Raw genomic sequence first — 16,658 nt, 5'->3', positions numbered from 1 at the left:
GGGTTTGTTATTTTGCGCTTCCACTTGAAACACTTGTGTATAGGCGCGTTACAAATGCCATATCATAAATGTAATGTGTTTTCTGAAGTGTTGCTGAACTCCTTCCCAGCTAAAGCCTTTTTTGATTTGAGACTTTCTTTGTATTGCCTTTTTTGGTGGTAGTCTTGTGAAAAGAGCGAGGTTTTGAGACTTGAGGAAGGTCCAGAATGAAGGTTCCCATGTTAATGGTAGGGCATTCCTGGGCTTGGCAGCCACAACCCAGTAGCTGAGAGCCCCTGCTCTTTGCAATGTGAATCTCTAGGTAGAGAGCAGGTGTGAGCGAGTGGACGAGGTGGGACTGGCGGATTGCGATCTGGAAACCTTTCATGATGGGTATCTGGGTGCAGTGTTGGGGGGGCATTTCTGGGTTATGCTAAGTTCTTTAAACACAATACGCTCTCAAATGGGTAGCCAGTGTAAGTGTAATCTGGCTGGTGATATGTGGTCTTTCTGTTGGGATGTCCAAGACTGCTCTTAGCGCATTGTTCTGTATGATCTGTAACGTTTTGATGTTACGGGTAGTAGTTCCAGCGAAGATGGCGTTGCAGTAGTCTCTTCTGGAGACTGAGGGCTCTGGCGATTGTGGCACAACTGTCAGTGGAGAGGAAAGATCAGCTGGTGATCAGTTTAGTGGTATAGGCCGCAGAGGAGGCGATTGCGTGTGCATGTATAGTTAGGGATAGTGAGTCCAGATAAACCCCCAGAGTTTTGACTTCTTTAGAGACTTGAATGGTGATACCGTCAATGATGGACGTGTATGCTCCATCCAGTTTTAGTAGTAGCTGCGATCAGATCAAGAGCTGCTTGGTTTGTTGTTGAGGCATAGTGAGTGTAAAGCCATCCAAGGCTGAAAGGTTTGGTAGACCATACCCAATGTGTTAGTCATTGGAGCCTGAGATGGGTAAGAGGATTTGGGTATCATCCGCATAGTTAGTGTAGGAGATGCCCAGGCTGTTGAGGAGGTTGCAGAGGGGTTTTTGTGAAGATATTGTATAAGGTGGGAGAGACACATGAACCTTGAGGGACTCCAGGTGACTGGGGCTGGAGGGGCCGAGGTGGAAAACACTCGTTGTTCTATTTGAGAGATCCAAGCTGTTGCCTTAAGGGAACAGTGGCCTGCCGATGAGAGGTGTTGACAAAGAATGTTATGATCTACCAAATCAGAGGCCGCTTAGAGGTCTAGTAGGAGGAGGAGAGCGAGTTTGCTGTTGTCTTTACAGTCATGTATTTGGATCTTTAATTCTAGGAGTGCCGATTCGGTGCCGTGGCCTGGGCGGAACCCAGATTGGCGCAGCCCGAGAAGGTTATTAGATTCCAGATGCTTTTGAATCTGTAAATAAGCTGCTCTATCCAGAATATTAAGTAGAAATGGGACAGTCGAAATAGAGCGGTAGTTTGCGGGGGTGTTTGGGTCTAAGGTGGGATTCTTGAGGAGGGGTAGGACGCAAGCATCTTTTTTTTTTTTTTTTTTATAAGGCACTATGCATGCCGGAGGAGCAAGAGGTAATGATCAATGTGTTGAATGGCGCAAGCTCTGAAGCACAGTCTTTGATGACTGTGGCCGGGCAGATGTTCCCTTGACATCTGGAAGATTTTAAGCCTTAGAAATTAATTACCTCCAATTCAGTGACAGAGTTGAACTCAAACTGCTGAGTGTAAAGGGTGGGCGGTAAGGGTTTTATGTCTGGTAAGGCGTCAGAGGAAATTTGTTTTTCTCTTTGCTAGGATTTTTAGTTTGAGTGCTGAGATTTTGTCTAGCAGAGCATTTTGTATATTAGAGCACCAGGTGAGATCTTTAGAGCTTTTGGGTGGCGGGGGGACTGGAGATTCTAGTTTAGTTCTCGCAGTACGGCAAAAGGTTGGAGTACCTGAATTGGCTTTTGCAATTGTATCATGTAAGGGGGAGGGCGGGGCATGTGGGGGTGTGGGGGTGTGGGGGGGGTTACATGGTGGGGAGGGGGCACTTCAGTAGAGGGAGGATATGGGCTCCTGTGATATTCCAGGAGTTTCTTGTAAGGGTAGCCATTGCCAATAACGGTATGGAAGAAAATTGTTTGTTGGTAGGTATGATGCGTGACACATTATGGTCTGACCGTGGGCAGGGCACATTAGACAGGATTGAGATGTTTAATATTTTTTTTAAAAGATTGTCATGATCTTTGAACTTGGGGGTGGGGGGGCCAATGCCATCAGTTTCTGAAAAGGGGTTCAAGGATGAAGCCCTTGCTGTCGGACCCCAGCTCCTCAAGGTGTGCCACTCGCTGGCCTAAGGAGACACCTCCTAGTGACCATACAACTTCAAAACGCAATGCTATGTGCAAAGATCACCCTGAATTGTGGACTGAATTTATGTTCATCTTTATCAACATGTTCTAAAAAGAAAAGTTCTGCCTCGGTCGTGGTCAAAGTCAATAATTGTACCCATATTTAAAAAAGGTGATCGCCAGTCTCTGAACAACTATAGACCGATAGTACTTCTAGACACCCCTGGCAACATTTTTGCCAGATTGGTTTGCGTGATTTTAACCAATGGGTTCTTAAGTGTAACCTACGAGACCCTTTTCAAACTGGTTTTATAGCATGGCTGGGCACATCAATCAATCTGCTGACAATTAGTGCAATAAAAGCGCATCGTCAGTCGGTACAACAGCAAGTCTATATGGCGTTTGTTTACTTTAGATCCGCATTAGACTCAGTATCCAGACAATTATTGATGACAAAATTGCTCAAGGCAGAATGCCCCTACACCATTGTTGCTCTGATAAATCAATTACACTCTAATACATTGGTATACATTTGTTTGACTTTGAAGGGAAGCCGTTCATCATCCATACCAACTTACAGAGGGCTAAAACAGGGCTGTATTTTGGCCTCTGCCCTGATTAACTTCTTTATTTCTGATCTGAAAGAGAAAATTGCAAAGTCATTTCTGATTAGCCCAAATTAGGACCTTGTCGCATGCAATGGCTCCTATGTGCGGACTACTTAATACTCTTGTTCAAAACTCCAAAAGGTCTCCAGAATCTGTTAACGGCACTGGGTGAATATGCGGAACAGAATGTTATCCATTAACATTGAAATAACAAAAGTACTTAATTGTGGTTCGAGACGGGCTGATAAGAAAACCTACGCCTGGTCTATGCATGGCACAAGATTATAAGTAGTTAATGAATATCAATATTTAGGCACTAACCTGAATGACCATAGCACTGACTACATTATTGAGCTTAAATCTAAGATGTGTGTGGCAATTTGCCAGGCACACATACATGCAAAATATGGCAAGTTTTCATGTGTCCCCATTTTGACATTTTACAATCGGAAGGTTGTCCCTATTATCTTATATGGTGCAGAGACCAAAGTATGGAAACAAGAATCATTGTGGATCAAGCTAGAAGGCATGTTTCGAGGGGATTGGGTCCTCCGACGTATTCCATATCTATGACAGTAGTCCCCACAGCTGTGCTGCTTTGGAAAATCTTCGGCATCCTGCGTCGTTGACGTCGATACGCCGCCCTCGAGGACCTCCTTTGACGGCTGACGTCACTGGATGTTATAAGTAGGACGCACGAAGCCCGTAGCCTCAGTTCCGTTTTTTCTGCGAACGTGTTTGCTTCGGGAATCTCAGCACGCCTCGACTCTTTGGAGTTTCTGTTGTTTTCTCGGTTCTTCGAACCTGTTTGGTTTTTGTGAAATATTTCTTCGTGAAGATGTCTACCTCATCTTCCACACCGCGTCCGGGCTTTGAGGTGCGGGGACTGTGGGTCCAAGATGTCGGTCACGGACTCGTACGGCGCCTGCCTCTTGTGCCTTGGGGAGGCCCATGACACGGATGACTGTGTCCACTGCCAGTCGCTCACGTCGAAAGCCTTGCGGGAGCGTAAGAAGTTGTTATCGGTAGGTAAGGTGTCCAAGCCGCGGAAGTCAAGGTCTGCAGGGCATTCGACGGACGACTCGAGGGCGACTCGCCGCGCCGGAAGTCCAGTGGGTCTCGGTCCCGGAGTCCGTCTCGCCACTCCTACGCCTCTGCGAGGCACTCCCGGAAGCGCAGTCATCGGTCGCCTTCCCCGTCCTCTTCCGAGGACTCCGCCCGTCGGCGGGTCGCTTACCCCACCAAGCATGCGACACCGGAGGAATGGGCTTCCTTCGGGGAGAAAATGTTGGCGATTCTCGAATCGCAGGGCACTGGTCCGTCCGCACCTCCGAGTGGGGTCGGTCGTGATCAGCCGAGAGAGACAGCTCTCACGCCTTCGGGCTCGGGTGGTTGTCACGATTCGCGCGAAAAATCCCACTCGGACAAGGGGAATCGTTCTCGGCATGCCCGGTCCAGGTCCTCGACGCGCTCTACTCCGGAGAGTTTGGTGGTGCAGGCGGCTACGGCCCTGGCAAAGCAGGCGCTGTACGCTACCATCCCTCCTGATAGGGACGACAAACGTTTTGACGGCTGGGCAAAGAAAGTGTTTTCTGCAGGGGGTATGGCGCTTCAGGCGGCCAACTCTATATGTGCCTTGTCTCGTTTCACGCACACTCTATGGAACTGTTTTCTTGGCGGCTGAACATATTCCCAAAGGGGGCAAACAGGATGGTTTCCTTGCCATGGTTCAGGATGGCAAGGAAGCCATGTGTGAGGCCGTTCAGTCGGGTTTTCACATGGCAGATTGCGTCAGCCGGTCCATGGCGGCGAGCACCGTGATATGCAGGTTTGCGTGGTTGCGGAAGTCGGGGTTTGCTCCTGGTGTGCAGGCCCGGCTCCTCAACATGCTCTTTGACGGGGAACATCTTTTTGGCAGCAAGGCTGACGAGAGCCTTAAGAGTTTGCAGACCTCAAAAGCTGCAGCGAAGTCGTTGGGCGCTGCAGTTCGACAACCTCTGCGTTTTCGTCCTAGGGGACAGCAATGGAGGGGAGGTTCCTTTCGTTATTACTCATCCTTTGGTAAAGCGAGAGGAGCTGCCAGTCAAAGGAGCCACCGTAGGAGTGCCAGAGGTGGAAAACCAGGTCCTCGAGGTGCCAAGGCCGCTCGGGCTGTTGCCTCTTTGCCCTCAGGCAACGCCGCAGCCGCTTCAGCTCAGTCATGAGGCCATGTCCCATGGTTCGCCGGTTGGGGGAAGGCTGGCGCAGCATCTTGCAGAGTGGCGCGCCATTACTTCAGATGTGTGGGTTCTGGAGATCATAACCCACGGCTACTGTCTTCCTTTACGGCAGAAGCCTCAAGACAATCCACCGGGGGAATCTCTTTGAAGAGTCCGGATCCGCTCCTTGCACAGGAAATTCAATCACTGCTGGAGAAAGGCACCATAGAACTGGTTCCTGTAGCGGAGAGGAACCAGGGATGGTATTCCCCTTATTTTTTGATTTCCAAGAAAGACGGGGGATTGAGACCCATCGTGGACCTGCACGGTTTGAACAAACTCCTCAGGAAGGACCAGTTCAAGATGGTTACTCTCTCTCAAGTCCTCCAGGCCCTTCAACTTCAGGACTGGTTGGTGTCTCTCATCCTCAAAGACACTTATTTTCATGTGCCGATCCATCCAAAGCACAAGAAGTACCTGAGGTTTGCGGTTGGCGACTCGCACTTTGTTTCGGGTCCTGCCGTTCGGATTGACCTCCGCCCCGAGGGTCTTCACCAAGCTCATGGTAGTGGTGGCAGCGCACCTCAGGAAAGGGGGGGGGATTCAGGTCTACCCCTACCTGGACGATTGGTTGACCAAGGCGCACTCTCACTAGCAAGTCCTGGATCATCGGTCGGTCACCTGCCACTCCCTCCACAAGCTGGGCTTCTCCCTCAACTTAAAGAAGACCCATTTGACACCAACTCTGAGGCTCCTGTACATCGGAGCAGTGCTCGACACGTCCCTGGGGCAGTGTTTTCCTCCCCAGGTGAGGGCTCATCACATTCAGCAGATGGTGCACAAGTTTCAACTTGCCCAGACTCTCCCAGCGTTCGAGTTCTTGAGACTGCTCGGCCTCATGGCAACCTGCGTTCTTCTGGTGCCAGAGGCCAGGTTGCGGATGAGATCTTTGCAATGGCCACTCCAGCTCCAGTGGTCTCATTCCTCCGGCAGTATGTCGCACCCTGTTCAGGTGCCGTCTTCGGTCGCCCGGGACCTTCTGTGTTGGGCCGACGAAGGCAATCTGAGGGGAGGGCTCCATTTTGGCTGACCTGGCCGGAGGTGACAATCGTGATGGACGCATCCCTCACGGGATGGGGAGCCCATGCCAACGAGTTGACAGTCGGTGGTCGTTGGTCTCCGTCGGAGTCCAGACTCCATATCAATCTGTTGGAGTTGAGGGCCGTCAGGCTAGCCCTGAAGGCTTTTCTGCCGACTGTGCGGGGAAAGAATGTCCTGATCCTGACAGACAACATGGTGGCCATGCACTACCTCAACAAAAAGGGGGGGCAGGGTCACTTCCTCTGTGCAGGGAGGTGATGCAGCTCTGGTTCTGGGCAATCCAGCAGGAAGTTTCGATCTCGGTAGTTCACCTGGCCAGAGACGAAAACGAGACGGCGGATGCTCTGAGCAGGCGGAGCGTGATCTCTCACAAGTGGGAGTTGGCTCAGGAGATTCTCCTGGAGATATTCGCCCTTTGGGGGACCCCTCAAGTGGATCTCTTCGCCTCCAGTGTCAACCGGAAGTGTGAAGTTCTGCTTGTGGGAATTTCCTCCAAACGGAGCCTTAGGAGACGCGTTCGTGATGGAGTGGTCATTCCCACTGCTGTACACGTTTCCTCCAGTCCCCGTCATCCTGCAAGTACTGCAGAGGTTACGGAGGTTCAGTTCCCGTTTGATCCTCATTGCGCCGGCGTGGGCCCGGAGGATGTGGTACCCGGACCTTCTCTACTTGTCCATCTGCCCTCCACGTCGTCTTCCCTACCGAGACGTTCTGCTCTCATGGGAGGGGGGTCGGGTTCTCCATCCAGAGGTCGGGTCCCTCAACCTTCACACTTGGTTTCTGAAAGGTTGAGGTATAAGGATTGGGACCTCCCTGAAGACGTGATGGAGGTGTTGCTTTCGGCCAGAAGGCCCGCAACAAAGTCTCTGCACCGTTGCCGTTGGAGAAAGTTCTGCGACTGGTGCAGGGTTAAGAATGTGGATCCTTTTGCATGTGAAATTCCCATGGTTCTGTCTTTTTTGCTTTCTTTGGCCCACAGGGGCCTTCAAGTGGGTACCATTAAAGGTTACCTGGCGGCGCTGTCCATATTTAAGCGCTCGTCTGAAGAGTGTTCCTATTTTAAAATTCCATTAATTTCTCAGTTTCTGAAAGGGCTCACTAATGTGTTCCCTCCGTCGCCTTTCCAGGTGCCCGGTTGGGATTTGGACCTTGTTCTCAAGTTTCTGATGGGTGCTCCGTTTGAGCCTTTGCATTCATGCCCTTTGAGACTGTTAACTCTGAAAACTGTATTTTTAGTTGCGGTCCCTTCCGCTCGCAGAGTGAGTGAGTTACAGGCACTTTCAGTTAAGCCACCCTTCACTGTGTTGCATAAGGACAGGGGTGTCCTTAGAGTTCGTCCTTTTCTTCCGATGGTGGTGTCGGAATTTCATTTAGGCCAGAAGGTTGTTCTTCCGGCAATTTATCCTCCTCCACATCCTGGTAAGGAAGAGGAGAGGCTCCATAGGCTTGATCCTAGGAGAGCGTTAAGCTTTTATATTTCACGCATGGTCCGGGTCAGAGTGGACGATCAGCTCTTCATTGGTTACGCTGGAAAGCGTTTGGGACAGACTGTGACGAAACAGACTTTGTCTCGCTGGATTATTTTGGCTATCTGAGTGTTACCGCTTGGCGGGTAAGGACCCACCAGTCGGCTTACGGGCCCATTCTACCAGGGGTATGGCTGCCTCTACTGCCCTGCAGAGGGGTGTTCCTATTCGCAACATCTGTGATGCAGCCACCTGGGCTTCGGTACATACATTTGTACATCACTATTCCCTCGATTCCATCCGGGGGCAGGATCTGGCCCTTGGCAAGGCGGTCGTTTGATTGGGCATGCTAAATTTCTGTTTTCTCAATTATTTTCCCACCTCCTTGCGTTGGTACTGCTTTGGGAGTCTGTCATAGAGATGGAATACGTCGGAGGACCCAATCCCCTCGAAGAACAAGATACTCTCTTACCTGGTAACGTTCTTTCGATGGGATGGTCCGACGACGTATTCCAAATCGCTCCCTCCCTACCTTCCCCGCTACAGAATTTCTTATGCGGTTGCAGCTAAAGTTTCCGCAAGGTTTTGTGCGTAAGACTGGCAGAAGACTGGTGGCACACGTTCTGAGAAAAAACTACAACTGAGGCTACGGGCGTCGTGCGTCCTACAACATCCAGTGACGTCGGCCGTTGGAGGAGGTCCTCGAGGGCAGCGTATCGACGTCATCGACGCAGGACGCAGACGCCGAAGATTTTCCGAAGCGGCACAGCTGTGGTGATTACTGTCATAGATATGGAATATGTCGTCGGACCATCCCATCGAAAGAACGTTACCAGGTAAGAGAGTAACTTGTTCTTTGGAAACGTGTCCTTTCTTTACCATCTAGTCAGCCAATGCCAATAATTAGACATGAGCTGGGCCTGATATCTCTACACTGTACATATGCTTGGAAGCTGTGTGCACTATATAGAAAAGGTTTACTATTGACAAAATCAGACGACTTATTGTATATCTTATCCTTCTATTTAATGTCTTCTGACCACAAATTCATAGTGACATGGAGGCAACAAACCATAGATATACTAACTTCAGCTGGTATTACCACTTCACTCCTGCTGCACAATCCCGTGCGTGCCAAAGAAAAGTTATGGCAACAAGATTGGATAAACACGAAAAGCTCCTGTAACCTATACAGATTTCAAGAATAATCCATTTGGTCATAAAAAGCTACGTGTCATGGAGTTTTATATAGTAAAATGTCCTTCTCCGATTTATAGAAATGCTTTTTTACCGTTCAGAGTGAACCATTGGCGCACTAAAGAAAAATTAGCAAGATGGAGAATTATTGAAAAATCAGAAGACCTGTAGATTTTGTAGTGAAACAAAACGGTCAGAATCATTAAAACATTGTAGCAGAATGCCCTAAACTCTGGCAGAAGCAAGCTTTTTATCTGAAAAAAACATTTTTCAGAAGTCCTTTTGCAGAAAATGTTCTGCTCTAAAAGAATGTTGCTACCATTAAATTCTCATCACTAGATCTAACATAACCAGATTGATGAAATACTGCATTACATCAATTCTTTACATCGTTTTTAATTGTAATGAAATAGTGAAAATTGAGTTTGTATCATAAATGTGTGTAGTGATTCCTTTTTATCTTGCTTTTATTTGTTTTCTAAATTTGATGTAACAACTTACGAATGTAAAAAGGTTTTAGATTAACTGTGATATTATTCATGCACATTTTATGATTGTTCTTTGATTGATGTGTTTGTATAAATTGAAAGGTTGATGTTTAATCTATTCAGTCAAGTCAATAAAAAAATAAAGGAAATTTTCGTTACTTCTCACTAACACCTGTCCTGGAACATTACAAACGGAAGGTTGTTACTTCGCTGTTAAATGGCTGGGAAAACCAGGGTCTTCCAGTATTGACTTGCTGGGAGGTGCTTGATGGCATCTTCTGGAGGAAAGTCCTGCTGCTCCCAAACAGTGTCCCTACGGCGGTGATCCTCTATGAACTAGGCCTTTCCTCTATTAAGTGCCATCTTCAGTCAAAAAGTCTTGCAGTTTTGAAAAACATCTTATGCGCTGAGCAGGGCTCTTTTTGGTGGGAATTGAAGTTGCTCCTAGACTCCCTGTTTCAATAAATAGGAACAGGAATGCTACCAAATCTTGGAAGGAAAGTTGCATCTCAATTGACTTGTTCCAGTAGTCCCCGTTGAAAACATGACAAAATTAAGAGAGATTGGATGCAGACAATTGGAAAAGTAAGATCATACAAGCACTTCAAAGATATGCGTATTGATGATAGGCCTATAGGTATGTATATATATCTCTCAGTGGCATACCTACAGGCCTAACATCAATACGCATATCTTTGAAGTGCTTGTATGATCTTACTTTTCCAATTGTCTGGATCCAATCTCTCTTAATTTTCTCTTTTCTTTCTCTCTTAATATATATATATCCCTTACTTATTCTGCTATGGCGTAGAATGGACTCACCTACTGCCAACAAAAGAAATGGAGGGTGCTAAAGCTGGGATTTCATGGGAGTTATGGTCTTGCCTCTACTGCCTAGAGCAGGGTCAGGTCGAGTCATTGCAGCATTTGTTGCTATACTGTGGGACTCTAGATGACAGGCGTCATCACTATTTCGATCACCTGGTCCTAAAATTATCTATTGAAGGAGTGGGCATGGTCTGGAAGCGAGTCATGCAAGTCATGAGTTCCCAAGGTACCAACCACTGGCTGACGGTAGCAATTCATTTCTTTGAAGAGATTTTGGCACTAATGTAAATAGTTTGTTTTTGAACTGATTGTGACTTTTACGACTCTGGGTAAAAGTAAATGAATTTCTGTTTCTGTTTTAATTGATTTAGCCTGAATTGTAACTGTAAGTTTACTTACAAGGTTTGGGAAAATGAATTATGTAATTAATGTGTTTTTACTGAAGGTTGTTAAAGGTTATTTTATAACCATATAGCAAAAAATAAATAAAATATATACTTGTATACTGAAACAAAGACTATTGTGTCCCCCTGTAATTTTGGGTAATATTGATGGCACCTAGCTAATCTAAAGAGGGAAGGTGATCTTTACGTTTGTAGTTTGTAAATAAGTTGCTGGTAAATTAGATTGTATGAATTCAGCCAGGCAGAAAGAGACTGGAAACCACAGCGCTTGTACGAATAATACAGTCAAAAGAAATACAATTAAAAGTGGGTGGTAATCCTTCCGCGGGTGAATCAAAGACTAAACAAATAATACAATCACACTGCACATGTTAACCAACAATTTTTATATAAGAAGAAACAGTAAATTGGTCTCAGCCAACACGTGTTTCGAGCAAAGCTCTTCTTCTAAGGCTGATATTATCCAATTTGTGTATTGCAGCATACAAATATCAGAAGTTTGAACCCAGTCAATCATGTGGTTTAGACAATACAAATTCAAAGTTTGAGAATGACGGACAGAAGCCCAGTACGTCACAGGGGTTGTACAAATCATAATAAATAATACAATATAACCAATTTTGTTGCAACAAGAACACATGTGTGTGCGCGTATACAGATTCACCACATTATTATATATATATATATACCAAACTAAGGGGGTGCATCCTATTTGGGAATGTTCATGTTTTTCATATTATGTCATATCATAACACACCATGACGCATATGAATATAGACATTCCAGAACTCACTGGTTATACCCCATATTAACTCCATATAAGAGCCTCATTAATGAATACATACCTTAAATGTCCTGTTATGTCCACTCATGTTGAGAAAATACTGCAATTCTTTAAATAAAAAATATCCTAATTAATCAAACCCTACTGTACCCTGATAAAAGTATGTTAATTGCTCAGCTAATCAGAACTCATTATTCTGAATTCAAAACACTCACCTATACTGATTCTAAATAATTGCAAATCTGTGGTTGCATATCTGTAAAAATGAATGTAAGCATTATCTGTATAGCAATAAATGTAACACAATAACAGATCCATAGTATTTCAGAGGTGGCAACTTCAATTAAGACAATTAGAGGCATGCTTAATATGCACATATAGAACAACACATATTGGGTTGAACACAGACCACAAACTATCAGTCATTTTATCGTGTAAAACTTTTACATTTTGGTGAGTATAGCTAAGTGTTTTGAATTCAGAATGAGTATCGTTCATTAATGGAATTAACAGGCAAGTCCCTCCACCACCTAAGAATGGCCATGCACTGCCACCCTCACAATGGAGATGGATATAAATCTCTCAATTCCTTCTGTGTCAGGACCGATTGTAGTTTCCCATTTTGAGTCAATTTAAGCTGCAGGCTCCACTCTGAGTGGTGCCCTTCTGTCAAGTCCTCCGAGTTTCAGCTTTTCCACCAATTCCTCCCTCCCCCTCAACTTCCCAGGAACCCAAAGACTTTGGTTTCCTGGTAGCTGCTCGGTGGGTCATGGGAATAACGTTGCTGGGTTGCTTGTTCGCATAGCTTATTGTTGGAACTACAACAGTATATGATGGTCTTCGAACCTCCGACATCCGTTTTTGATTAATGAAAACATTCTTAGCAAATGCTTTCGCGTTGGTTAGTCTTGCGCCGGTCCAGAAATGTCACCTCTAGCAGCACAATACCAATGCCCCTGGTCAACCCTTTTAATCATGGCCCCAGTTCTAAAAACCAAGAAAACACAACTGGAGTCCTATTCTAGGCCTGCTTTGAACACTCTTAACCCCTTAACTGCTAATGGTTTCACCCCCTCCACTCGCCCCCCACCCCCTCCCAGTGACGAGCCCTTTTTTGGTGCTTTCGGTATGGCGCCATCCAATCCCTTGTAACCTTTTTGTTACATGTGATATCTCTGCCAAATCTGGTCCCTTTTCTTCCCACATGTAGGCGGTGATAATGCCACCAAGGAATCCTAGTTTGCTGTATGTGGGTGAGAGAAATTAACCAAAAAGGGAGCAAATGTTTGTTCAGAAAATGCCAATAAAATGATGTACAAAGAAGCCTGTGTTTTTTTCCTTGTAAGACCTAGGAACAAATGGTTTGCTGTGCTGAATTCGCCTTTTTCCAGGCTTTCAGGAACAGGTTGAGTGGAAACCAATAAAAACATATTTGTATAAGGTTACCATCAGTTTTGTGAGAGGTAGGCGATTTTGCCCTTTTTTTTCCCCAATAGATGTGTGGACGGAATGGAAGAGAAGTGTGGGAAAACTGAATGGGAAGACAAAAAGGGCACACATTTCTGAAAAGTAGACAAAATTCCAAATTTAGAAAGGTTTATTTTACGCAGGTCCGGCATCAACTATGTACGGTAAATTCACATATTTTAGGGAAAAATTGAAAAAATTACAGATAAAAAAGGTATATGCTGGACATGGTTGGACCTGTAAGGTAATCGCTTCTGTGAATATTGTGAAAAGCAGTGCCCCGCTACATTCCCTCCAACTCCACCAGTTAGGAAATAGCACATTTTTTGTAATGTTGCACAAAACAAGCAATACCACAAGCCAAAAACCGAACTATGGAAAACATTTGTTTTTATCCTGACGGCCTAAACAGACTTACTTAGCATGTGTAAATAAGGAAAGCAAATGTGGTGAGGAATGGCAAGCATACATTTTTTGAAAGAGCACAGGCAGACCTTTTGACGGGTAGTTGATTTATGCAGGTTACAAAAGCGTATAGTGCCTAATGCAGAGTCTAAATTTAGTTCACATTTGGGAAATGAAAGGGTTGTGTAACCAAGTGCAGCAGCAAATGTATGAAAAGGTTATGAAACCCAAGAGAAAACAACAAATGTCCTACCTTCCCACAGGTGTCCTGACGAAAACGGTACCTGACATGTGTGGGTGCAACTACCTGTGCGCAAAGGGGAAAGGCTAAAGCACTGGTAACCCCAAGTGTTTCGGCAGAGCAGATTCTGCGGGAATTTGCTCTTGCGCGAATCTTCCCAGAATGTATTACCCACAAGCCCAGGCAAAGTCTGAAATTTAGAGGAAAAACACAATTTTCAGTCATTTCCCACCTCCAAACCACTGAAACACGCTGCCAACAACACGTCCTACCTTCCCGGAATCCCACAGGTGTCCCAACGAAAACATTACCTCACATGTGTGGGTGCAACTACATGGGCGCAAAGCGAAAGGGCTAAACCACTGGTATCTCAAAGGGTTTTGGGACAGCAGATTTATCAGGAATTTGCTCTTGTGGAAAACCTACAGATTTGGGACTGGGGGGTTGCAGCCACCAAGAAAAACAGGGTACCCCGTGCATTTCTGAAAAGACACCCATGGGAATCCAGAGGTCTGACTTGGTCTAATCGCCTTAGAATTTATTACCCACAAGCCCGGCAAAGTCTGAAATTTAGGGGGAAAAAACACAATTTTCAGACATTTCCCACCTGGAAACTACTGAAACATGCCACCAACAACACATGTCCTACCTTCCCACATGCTCTGTTTGGGGACGGTACACCCACAAGGGAAACAGATGCCCAAGGCTGGGGACATCACCGCCAACTGTCCTGGAGTTCTGGCTGGGCTTTTCCAGCTTTTCCCTTGAGGGGAGGTATTGGCACACTGCCTGGTCTCCCTTGTGGGGAAAAGCTGTAACGCAGGCCAGCAAGAACTCAAGGACGGTTGGAGGTCATGTTCCCGGCCCTAGGCATCTGTCACCCAAATGGGTCGACCGTCTCCAAGCAGAGCGGTAGTACCAGGGAGCCCCGGCAGGGTCCCGACCTTTCCCGGAGCGAGAGGTTGTGACGCAGGCCAGCCAAAGCTCCAGGATAGTCGGGTGGGTGGGGGAGTGACGTCCCCGGCCTTGGGCATTCGTTTCCCATGTGGATCTACCGCCCCCAAGCACAGTGGCAGTCCCAGGGAGCCCTGACAAGGTCCCCTTCCTTTCCCGGAGGGAGAAGCTTGTAATGCAGGCCAGCCAGAACTCCAGGATGGTCGGAGGTGATGCCTCCGGCCTTGGGCGCCTGTCTCCCATGTGGGTCGACTGTCCCCATGTCCAGCGGCCGTTCTGGGGAGCCCCAGCAGAGTCCTCATTCCTCCCCAGAGGTGAAATCTGTAACACAGCACAGCCAGAGGTGCAGCCTGTGATTGCAGACGGTCAACCCACATGGGAGACAGCTGATTGCAGGGAAACACCAATGTTCTGCTGGACTGGGGGGGGTGGGGCCTGACCCTGCAATTGTGTCGCAGCCCACCAAAATACCTTCCCAGACTGCCCACTCACGCCCTCGCCACCAACAATCCAGCCCCAGTCCCACCCACCCCACTGACAATGGGCCCTAACCGTAGAATAATTAAAAAAAAAAGTACTTGCATAACTTTTAGCTCCTCACGTAGAAAAAGCTGTAGACAAAACAAACAACGTGTTACCCAGGGTCAGCCCAGCAAAAACAACAAATCATAATTATTACGCTTCGATCACGGCCCCCTTTCAAGCCATCCCCGGTGGTCTACTGACCCTCACCCCCCAGTAAAAACACATTTGCCCCTTCCTAGGGGAAGATTGCACTAGCAATCTGCCCCCAGGGAGGGCTACATGAGATACGTCCCCCCTCCATTTTGGATGGGGGCGGGAGGGGATTGCCACCCCCCTTTCCATTACAAACATCACGGGTGGTTTAGGGTGCCCCCCACCAAAAACATATATTTTTTGGGTTTTTTGCCCCTTCCCTAAGGGCAGATGGACACAGTGTGCCCATCTTCCCCCATGGTGGGCAAAATGTACTGCACCATACTTTGGGGGGCCTTTGCCAAGTTTTCTGGATCCCCCCCACCCCAAATGGATGGGGTAGCATCTCATGTAGCCCTTCCTAGGGTCAGTAATCTGCACACAGGGAGGGCTACATGAGAAGCCCACCATCCATTTGGGATGTGGGGGGCAGGGGGGAGTGGTCCACCCCCCCTTTTCATTACATACATCACTTGTGGTTTAGGGTACCCCCCCAACATGTTTTTTTCCTTTCCCTAGGGGCAGATGGGTACATTAGTATGCCCATCTGCCCCCAGTGTGGGCAAAACGTGCTGCCCCATGCATTGGGGGCCGGGGTGGCACCCCCCCACCCCCCACTCCAGAGGGAGAGGCTGGGCCTAAGTGCAACTTAAAGCGGATGGGGTTTTGCTGCATGCCACCTCATGTTTGCTGACCGAGGATTGGCGCACTGCGGAACAGTCGCTTCGATCCGCTGCAGAAATGTTCTCAGTGGAGAATGGGTAACGGCATGGCTTACGAGGCCTGCACTGCCACATGGTGGCCGGGGCTAGCACCACTCGACACCATCCACTCTGATCACTGTGGAATTGCCGGGCTGCTTGGCCTTAGCTCTGCTCGGAGGGGAGAGCCACCCATGCAAAGGGCCTTCCCCAGGTTGTATCCAAGTCGGCAGTTCAAAGGCGGTTGGAAGCTAATTGCTTGAAACAATGGCAGAGGCAGGCCAAGCAGTCTGACCCCAGACGGAACAAGTACACCAAATCGATCCCATAGGGTGCTCGGAGGAACACATGCAGTCAGCGGAGGTTCTCTTGATGGCCAGGCACCCTGCTCCGTGGAAAGGTAGGCCTCTCGGAAGAGCGCCAAAGGTCTTGCATGGGCTGGCCGGTCACCCCCACCAGATTGGCTCTGCTAGCACATCTTGTGGGGAACAACCCTTGTTGCACCTTGTTTTCAGTGGTTTTGCCATGGAACCCGGGTTGAGCAGCAAGAACCAAGTGGAGCATAGATGGGACATAACACAGTCTACAGTAATCCAGGGGAAGGCGATTAAGCTTTCTTGTTAACTGTGTACTCTGGGTGACGGAGGGTGAGAGGTCTGGGCAGGAGTGACCCAACTGGAGAAACATTTCAAATTGGCTCCCATCCGGACTTCCAGAGCACCCTGGCCATCTGGTCCTTGCACTCATTCCTATTGCAACTACCAGATGGCCGGGCTCTGAGAGCGGCCATCTACTA

General features: G+C 47.6%; 1 protein-coding gene across 1 annotated transcript in view; it reads left to right on the top strand.

The window, feature by feature from the left end:
* CENPN (centromere protein N) overlaps nt 1-16,658 on the top strand; it is a 270,163-nt gene that overhangs the window by 191,283 nt on the left and 62,222 nt on the right. The gene's annotated exons all lie outside the window — the stretch shown is intronic.

The sequence above is a fragment of the Ambystoma mexicanum genome, chromosome 1p (genome assembly GCF_040938575.1).
Source record: "Ambystoma mexicanum isolate Mex_15411 chromosome 1p, UKY_AmexF1_1, whole genome shotgun sequence".
Lineage (NCBI taxonomy): Eukaryota > Metazoa > Chordata > Amphibia > Caudata > Ambystomatidae > Ambystoma > Ambystoma mexicanum.
This window is presented reverse-complemented; position numbering and strand designations above follow the sequence as displayed.